This window comes from Fukomys damarensis, unplaced genomic scaffold (genome assembly GCF_012274545.1).
Source record: "Fukomys damarensis isolate Sample0158 unplaced genomic scaffold, DMR_v1.0_HiC HiC_scaffold_20, whole genome shotgun sequence".
Classification (NCBI taxonomy): Eukaryota; Metazoa; Chordata; class Mammalia; order Rodentia; family Bathyergidae; genus Fukomys; species Fukomys damarensis.
In genome coordinates, this window is record NW_022900932.1 from 11,733,899 (window position 1) to 11,742,523 (window position 8,625).

General features: G+C 36.9%; 1 protein-coding gene across 1 annotated transcript in view; it reads left to right on the forward strand.

Moving 5' to 3' along the window:
* Cd2ap (CD2 associated protein) overlaps positions 1-8,625 on the forward strand; it is an 89,271-nt gene that overhangs the window by 795 nt on the left and 79,851 nt on the right. The window lies entirely within an intron of this gene.

Consider the following 8,625-nt stretch of genomic DNA (forward strand, 5'->3'; position numbering starts at 1 on the left):
CCCGAGGGCCACACCCCTCCGGGCCCTTTCCCGGGGTCGCGGAGCCGGGGCTTCCTGTGCAGCCCGTTCGGGGCCGGCCCCCGGCCTCTGAAGTTCTGTTTGCAGTCCGGGGTGCCCGAATGCGTCCCCGGGCGGTGAGTGGAGTTTGTTGAGTGCTGCAGCAGTTCTCCTGATCAAAAGAGAGTTCACCGCGAGCTAGGCGCGAACTCCTTCGATCCTTTACAATTAACTTATTTAACAAAAAAAAGTTTTTTAAAAAATCAGATTTATGTCTCTTTAAGGCAGAAAGTGTTCTGTAAGAATAAAACCAAATTGGATTTTGTGCAGCAAATTAGGGACGCTGTCGCTTCTTCCACTTGAGAGTTGGTGCTGCTTCCTGTCCTCAAACCATTACCGGAATTAATCATTCATGAAGCTCACAGGATTTAGTGGCAGGGCAAATGGAGAGACCTGCTGATGTGGCACCCGCTGCCCACACTTTGTTCTGTGGGGGATGCGTGGAGCTCAGTGTTTGCAGACACTCGCCTAGCTATCTGGTGTTTTTAGACTTTCTAATTTTATGTTTCCTCACTTCCTTTCTGCTTTAAGGTGCCTTTTACACACCAAGTTTTCTTGGACTCAGAAACTGAAAGAAAATATTTGCTATTTGGAACTTTCAAATGAATTCCTATTTAATCCATTAGTTGCTGTTACAGGATAATTGTGGGCTTATTCCTTTAAGCGCCAAATTATAAAACCACTTGAACCGCTTTGGATGAAAATTACATAAAATTATATAATTCTTTGTCTTAAATAGGATAGAGGGTATAATTAAACTTCTTTTGATGTCCTAATCATAATTCATGACTTTGGATTGCTGTGATGTCCTGAGAATCTGTTGGATGGTAGGTAGGACTGTTGATACAAGTAACATATTTCTTTGCGTTTTGAAGTGATTTAAAGTGCTTTTTTCTTGCTTTGCTATTGGTTGTGCTTGTAACTTTGATTAGTGCCCCCGCCCCCTTCCTGCGCTTTCTGGAGCGTGGAAATCATATTCACTTTTGTCATTCTGCATAGGGGAGTAATCATCAGGTCCTTAGAGAGTGAAATGGTTGAGAAAAGTAAATGAATCTACTTAAGCATTGTAATACTTATTTTCTTAAGGACTGACTTGTGTTCTAGTTAGGTGAATTGTCAGATAATCTTGCCAAAGATCAGTATTAGCATACTGTCAATTTGATTACTCAAGATTTGTTTTGAGTCTGTTACTCCGGGTGTTCATGGTTAATTTTTGAAAAGTGTGTAAGGTTTTGCTACCATCTTAACTTCTGAGGATTTAAGACGCAGCCTAAAATATTTACACGATGTTTTGCTTAGTCTGTCTCAGAATGCAAAACCTTGCATTTATTTGTTTCGAGAGTAATGTGAATACCTTTAGGTGAAGGTCCTTACTGGGTAGGTGGTGTGCAGGACTGATCGAATCATTTCCACTTCAATTTCTTGATCTGTAAGTGGGATGAAAATATCAATTATGTAAGTTGTTAGGATCAACTGAGATAGTACTTGTAGAGTGCTGATTATTTTCATTTTCAAATTATTTCCCTAATTCTTGTAACAACTCAGAGGAAAACAGCAATAATTATTTTTGTCCATCGTTAGAAGTAATATATGGTCTCTCGATGACCAGTGAAATGAAATTATTTTGTACTAATGAAGAAATTGAATTTCATATAGTGTAACAACACAAAATTGTATAGATACTAGTATTTTTTAAATATTTGTTATAATACAAGATTTGTTTATTGCTTAGGAAAAATGTTTTGTTGATTAGGAAAAACTTTCTTTTGATGTTGGGGATCTAATCCAGGGCCTCATGCATGCTGGACAAGTAGCTTTGTGATTAAGCTGCATCACCTTCCCAGGAAAAACATTTTTTTTCTTTCTTTTTTTTGTACTGGGGATCAAACTCGGGACCTTGCTTGATAAATCCCCAGCCCCAGGAAAAACTTTTAAGTGGGATGAATACTAGTAGAGACTTAAGTTTACTAATCGACACTAATGTTTTTAGTTCTGTGTTTGTTAAGGGGGAAGAATGCATATGAAGAAGTTCCTGTATTAAGGAATTTGGAAAGAACTTTAAGGTGATAGGCAATACTTATTTTTATAAAATGTATTCCAAAAATACAGATACAAATTTTGGAGCAAAAAAAGATAGAAAATGGCACAAAATATTACTACACGTGAATTTTTACTTTTGAAAGAGTATGCAGATTTTTTTTTTACTGGGGATTGAGCTCAGGTCCTTGTGCTTGCAGGGCAGGCGGTGGAACCACTGAACTAAATCCCCGACCCAGAGTATGCAGATTTTAAGGACTGAGTTTCTCAATAATTTTACATAAGGTTTTGAACCTTTAATTTTAAAATTTATTTTACAAGGTTATCTATAGCCAGAGGTGTTGGTGCATGCCAAGTAATTATGGCGCTCTGGGAGACTGAGGTGGAAGGATTACAAATTTGAGGCCAGTCAGGCAACTTAACGATTTAGTGAGAATAAAAGAACTGGGGCTGTACCTCAGTGTGAGGGCCCCCTTAGTTCAATCCCAGCGTGAGGAGGAGGGCGGGGTGGTGGTGGTGGTGGGAACTTACATATATAAATGTATAACATGTAGACAGAAATTTGCAATTGGTTTGATACATGTACTTCTATAACAGGGTGGTTTCTTTATTGTACTTGTGGTACTGTTTGGACAAAATCTTCATTCATGAAGAAATTGCCTGTCAGCCAGGGATGTAGCCCTTTAACGCTGTGCCTGCCTGGCAAGTGCAAGGTCCTGAGTTTGATCCCTGGAACAAAAAAAAAAAAAAAAAAAAAAAAAAGGAATTGACTGCCAACCTTTGAGTATCAGGATTTATTTCATTTAAACTATTGCAGAGCAGGAAGAAAGGAGTGTGTGTGTGTGTGTGTGTGTGTGTGTGTGTGTGTGTTTTAGTACCAGGGATTGAACTTGGGACCTTGCGCTTGTGAGGCAGGCAGCGGAACCACCAAGTTAAATCTCTAGCCCAGGAAAAAAGGAATATTAAAAAATTTTTGCTTTGAATTTGAATTGCTCCCCGATGTAGTAGTTCCTTAATTAGAGGAAGCACTAATGATCAGATTTTTTTAATATTTCAAACTTTGAATAGTTTTAATTCTGCAAAACTATATTCAGAGTGAAAGTTACATTAATAGTATATTTTCGTGTAGCATTGAGTCTGAAGTTTGCTGTGCATCTCTCAATGAGGGGCTTTACAAAGTGAAATGATGTTGTAATTATTTAATAAGATATAATTTTTAAAAAGTAATTCTTCTTTATTGGTACACTTTAGATATACAATACAGTTAACATTCATCATTGGGATCTTGTACCTTTACATGATGTATCTTGGTTCTTATTTTTTCCTCACTCCTCTAGCCTCCCTTCTCCCCCTCTACCCTTCCCTATTTACAAAGACTTTGTTTTCATGTTTTTTACTTTTCTCTTATTTTTTTCTTTTCCCTTCTTACCTTTCCTTTACCCCTCCTACTTCCCCTACACCTTCAGACCTTTCCTTCCTATTATACAATATCAGTTATATGTTTTGATCCTTATTTACACTTTTAGTTTATCACACCAGAGAAACGACACAGAATTTACACATGTGTCCTGTTTATTTCACTTGAGTGTGTCCTCAGTGTGCATCTACTAGCTATAAATGACTCTAGTTTCTCATTCTTTATGGCTGAGTAGTACTCCATTTTATTAAAAAAAACACATCTTCTTTATCTAGTCTCCAGTTGATGGGCAATTGGGCTGTTTCCAAGTTTTAGCTATTACAAACGGTGACGCTTTAAACATGGGTGAGCATATATCGCTGTGATTCTTTAATTCTTTTGAGAAGATACCCAGTAAAATATAATTTTAAGGAATTTAAAATTTAAAAAGTTAAAAAGCATAAAGTCTTTTTTTTTTTTTGGTACTGGAGATTGAACTCGGGACCTTGTGTTTGCAAGGCAGGCACCAGAACCACTGAGCTACACCCCCAGCCCTGGAGTCTTGGTTCATGTTAAATTGTCAATACAAAATACCCTAAAAGTTTTATATATACTTAATCCAAATCTGTGACTTCCCTCCCTCCTTCTGTGTTGGAATATCTTTCCCTGTTAAATGTATTTTGAGTTTGATAAAATATTTACTGTTAACATTTATGTGAAGTTGTATGATTGTGTCGAAGGCATGACAATAGGTTGAGAGGGAATGTCGAGATTCTTGATTTGGTTGAGTGTAGGGCAGATCTACAGACCTGTTTTCTCTGTAACCTGGGGGAAGCATGCTGTGAAAGATCAGAAGTTGTTCATTGTTGCGTTCAGAAAAGAAAGGACAAGTCAAATGTAATATTGAGTAATCAGTATGATGGAGCTGTGACCTGCTTGATGTAGGACTTTATATCTCCTATACAGATTCAACACAAACAGGATTCAGGTGCATAATATCTGCATGTGGGCAGAAAATCTTTCTAGATGAAATAGGGGCAGAATCCTAGTTTGGGAAATATGAATGGAGGTTCATATATACCTACAGCTGTCAAGTCAGGATCAGGGCTGTGTGTAACAGTACAGCGTGCAGATTGGAAGGTGGAGCAGGTCAGCTTGGTGTGGGACTCATGGGCTTGGTAGCAGGGAGCAAGCAGCTCAGACTGGCATCCTGGTGGGAAGGGAGGAAATAGGGTCTGGCAGGAGGCCTTGAAGACCTAGCCACAGGGAAATGAAACCAGACAGTGTCCAGATTTCTTATGAGAGATATAAGGTAGTCATGTTTGAAAAACTTGTTGAATTTTTGTACTTGATGCATCTCAACAAGAAAATTTTGTAGGGAGCATTTGTAGCTGAATCTGGGTGATGTAAGTGCTTTCATAAGTTTGTTTTTTGTTTTTGTTTTTTTGTACCAGGGATCGAACTCAGGTGGTGGAACCACTGAGCTAAATTTCTGTTCCAATAACTTTGGGTTTTAATGGGTTCTTCTGCTTATCTAAATGCTTGAGAATATTCATAATATTATAATCTACCATCCCGTCTGTTTATTTGGTTCCAGGCATTTGATGGGCCAGCCTTTACTCCTGTCTCTGTCTCCCAGGAGACTGAAAGCAAAGCAGAGTTTAAAGCGTACCCTCCTCTTTAAGAAACAGGGTTTGTTTCAGAAACAAGGTGTTAAGTAATTATAACTGCCAGTATAATAATAAATGTGCAAGCAAGGCATCAGAAATTTGAAAGTACTTTTAACTTTTGGTCCTTAGGTTTTATTGATACGATACTGTATTAGGCAGGTTATTAGAAAGAAACTCTCTTTCTCTCTCTTTTTGTAGCATATGTACCCTCCTCCCCATACTTTGTTTTGGGTTTGTTTTTGGGTTTGTAGTGGGTGTTTAGACTAGTTGACAGAAGAGACATTTAAATACTGTTATAAAATAGAATTCTCTTCATAATCTTTCTAGGTCTTCTTTAACCTGAGCATATACTGCATTGCTATATTTTTGACTCAAAATCTTGGTGTTTAGCTCCAAATGAGCTAAGCATTTTCCTCTTGGCTTCTAAATGTTTCCTTGTTTGAATTGAACTTGTCATTCTTTTGTTTATTTGTTTGTTTCTGGTTTTTATTTCTGAGGGTCACGGGTGCCTGGATGTTCTGCTCTCCCACCTGCTTGTTTTTATTGAACTCTGATTTTCTGCAAACATGGTTGTTTGCAGTCAAAGGAATTTTACTCTAGGAAGAAACTGTTGTAGAAGATCTATCATTTTAAATTGATATTTGGCTTAAGATGTTGACAATTATCCATTATAACAATGTTCTGGAATCCTTTTCTGGAACCTTAGCATACCATATCTTTTTCAGTAATTCCAGTAGACTTGATTTAATACTTTTTCAGCTTTTGTGTACCTTAAACTTTCCATCATGATTCTGTACTTTAAGGGGATACATTCCATTGTCAGAAATGGTAAAATATAATAGGAGATAAAGATTATCAGGACACGAATCCTTGCATTAGAAGACAAATAGGATTTATTCATCTCTCATTGGTGTGACCAGTGATGATGAAGATTATGATGATATAGTAGGCACTGGCAATTATGTTAGTCAACTTTCTGCTGTTGTAATAAAGTATCTGAGGTAATTAACTTAAAAGGGGGAAAGGTTTGTTTTGGCTCATAGGTTTCAGAGGTTTCAGCTAATGATCTCTAGGTCCTGTTGTTTTGGGCTTGTGGCAGCACAGCACATTATGGTTGGCATACCTGGCAGAGGAAGACTGTTTGCTTTCTGGCAGTCAGGAAGTAAAAAAGAGACAGGAAGTGTTCTGGGTCCTGATAAGCCCTTCAAGGGCACATGCCCAGTAACCTAAATTCTTTTCAGAAGGCTAAAGATTCTACCACCTCCCAGTAGTGTCATAGGCTGGGAACAGGGAAATTCTGGAGGGCCATTCAATATCCAAATGACAGCAGCAGCAGCCAAAATATTTTTCCTTTACTCCTGGCATGAGTTTTTACAGTGAAACAAGCTTTCATTTGAGGTGATCCCTTTAAGATACTTTATTTGAAGTTCTCAGGGACCTATCAGTGATTGTGGAGGTCAGACATTTACTTAACATCTTAGGCTGACTTTATTAACTGTAAGACTACCAGTCCTGTAGTATCATGGTTTTGTAATAAATGCCAAAGTATTAATACAGTTCTTAATGTTTTTCAAGAAGTATATTTATGGTTCATATTTCAAATGTATGCTGTTGTACATAGATCTTCTCATTCTTTCCTTTTTTTTTGGGTACTGGGGACTGAACTCAGGTCCTTGTGCTTGCAAGCAAGCAGGCGGAACTGCTGAGCTAAATCCCCAGCCCTGCATTCTTTGCTTTTGAAATAACTTTTATTTAGAAATATGTTCTCCTAAGATCAAATTTTACATTAGGCTTTAATTAAAATTCCTTCTTTGCCAGGTTTAGTGGTATATAGCTATAATCCTGGCACTCTGGAAGGTTTAGGCAGGAGGATTGCAAGTTACAGCGCAGCTTGAGTAATTTAGTGACTTATCGAAACACTGTCTCGGAATAAAAAGGGCTGGGGATGTAGCTCAGTGCAAGAACCCTGTGCTTAATCCCTGCTATTGCCTCCCCCCACGAAATTTTTCCTTCCCTGCTGTAGCAGGTTACACTCATAAATTTTTTGCCCTGCTGTTTCAGTGTGTGTGTGTGTGTGTGTGTGTGGACATCATACAAGATAAAGAATCCATTTTTATTTACCCACTAAGTCATTATCAAACAGATTGGAGGGAGCAGTTTTAAAAATTGCCTTAAGTGATGAAATAAAATTCACGTTTTCAGAATGAATGCCAAATGGAAATATAGAGGCTGTATTTCAGTTCTTTGTTTGTTGGTTTTTGAGATGAGGCCTTGCTATTAGTTCAGGCTGACCTTGCACTCATTATGTAGCAGGCTGGCTTCAAACTTGGGGCAATCCTTCTTCCTCGGCTTTCCAAGTGCTGGGATTACCGGCATGCACCACTGTCCAGCTGTATTTCAATTCTTAAGGTGCACAGAATTATTCTTATTTTCCTTATATTCTGTAAAACACATTTAAATTTGTAATTGGAACCTGAGATTTTAAAGCCTGAATAAAAACTCCTTTGTTATTCTCTACATTACATGCATAAATGACTTCACTTGACCTGTGCTCATTGATGCTAGAAACTACATCACTCATTTTGCTGAATTAAAAAATTCTTTTAACCCTTTTCATGACTAACAGAAAATTGGGAGCCTTTTATGTGTCCAGTAATACATATTAACATTTTACTATGGAGTAATTGGAGAGGGAGCCAATTTAACAAGTAATGCAAAATTTAAATATATTGAAATGTGGCCACATAAACCACGTTAACAGAATGGTGCCTAATGGAATAAGTGATTCAAGTTTGTGGATGACATCTTTTTTTTTTTTTTTTTTATTTCTTTTCTGTATGGTGTATCTTATTGAAGCTTTAGTTGAGAATCAGTATTTCAGGTATTAAACATCTTGTTAGGTGGATCTATTGATTACCTGCTTCATTTCTACTTAAGGAAAGTTAGACATTTTTAAAATGAGAAATGTTTCTGTATGAGTCTGGTTTATCATTAAGCAAATTTAAGCATAAAGGGTTACTTTTTAGCTTTAAAAGTTTGTTTAAAGTAACATATATCATTTTAAACTGTAAATTATAGTATTTTTAAAGTGGGCATTATGAGCCAGGCATGGTGGTGCATGCCTGTAATCCTAGCACTTGTGAGCCTGAGATAGGAGAATTGCCATGAGTTCAAGGCCAGCCTGTACTATATAACAAAGTCCTTGCTTAAAAAAAAGAAAAGTTAAAAAAAAGAGCATTATGAAACAAATGTAGATAGATGTATGTATTCATATATATTCTTTGAAGTTATATTAATCATAATTATAAATTTGCTAGTAGCCATGTTAAGGAATTAGTGAAGTAATTTTTTACATTTTCATAATGTTTGATTATGTTGACTAAAGAAAATAGATTATTTCAACATTAAATATAAAGTGATTGATGAGAATATATATATATATATATATATATATATATACACATA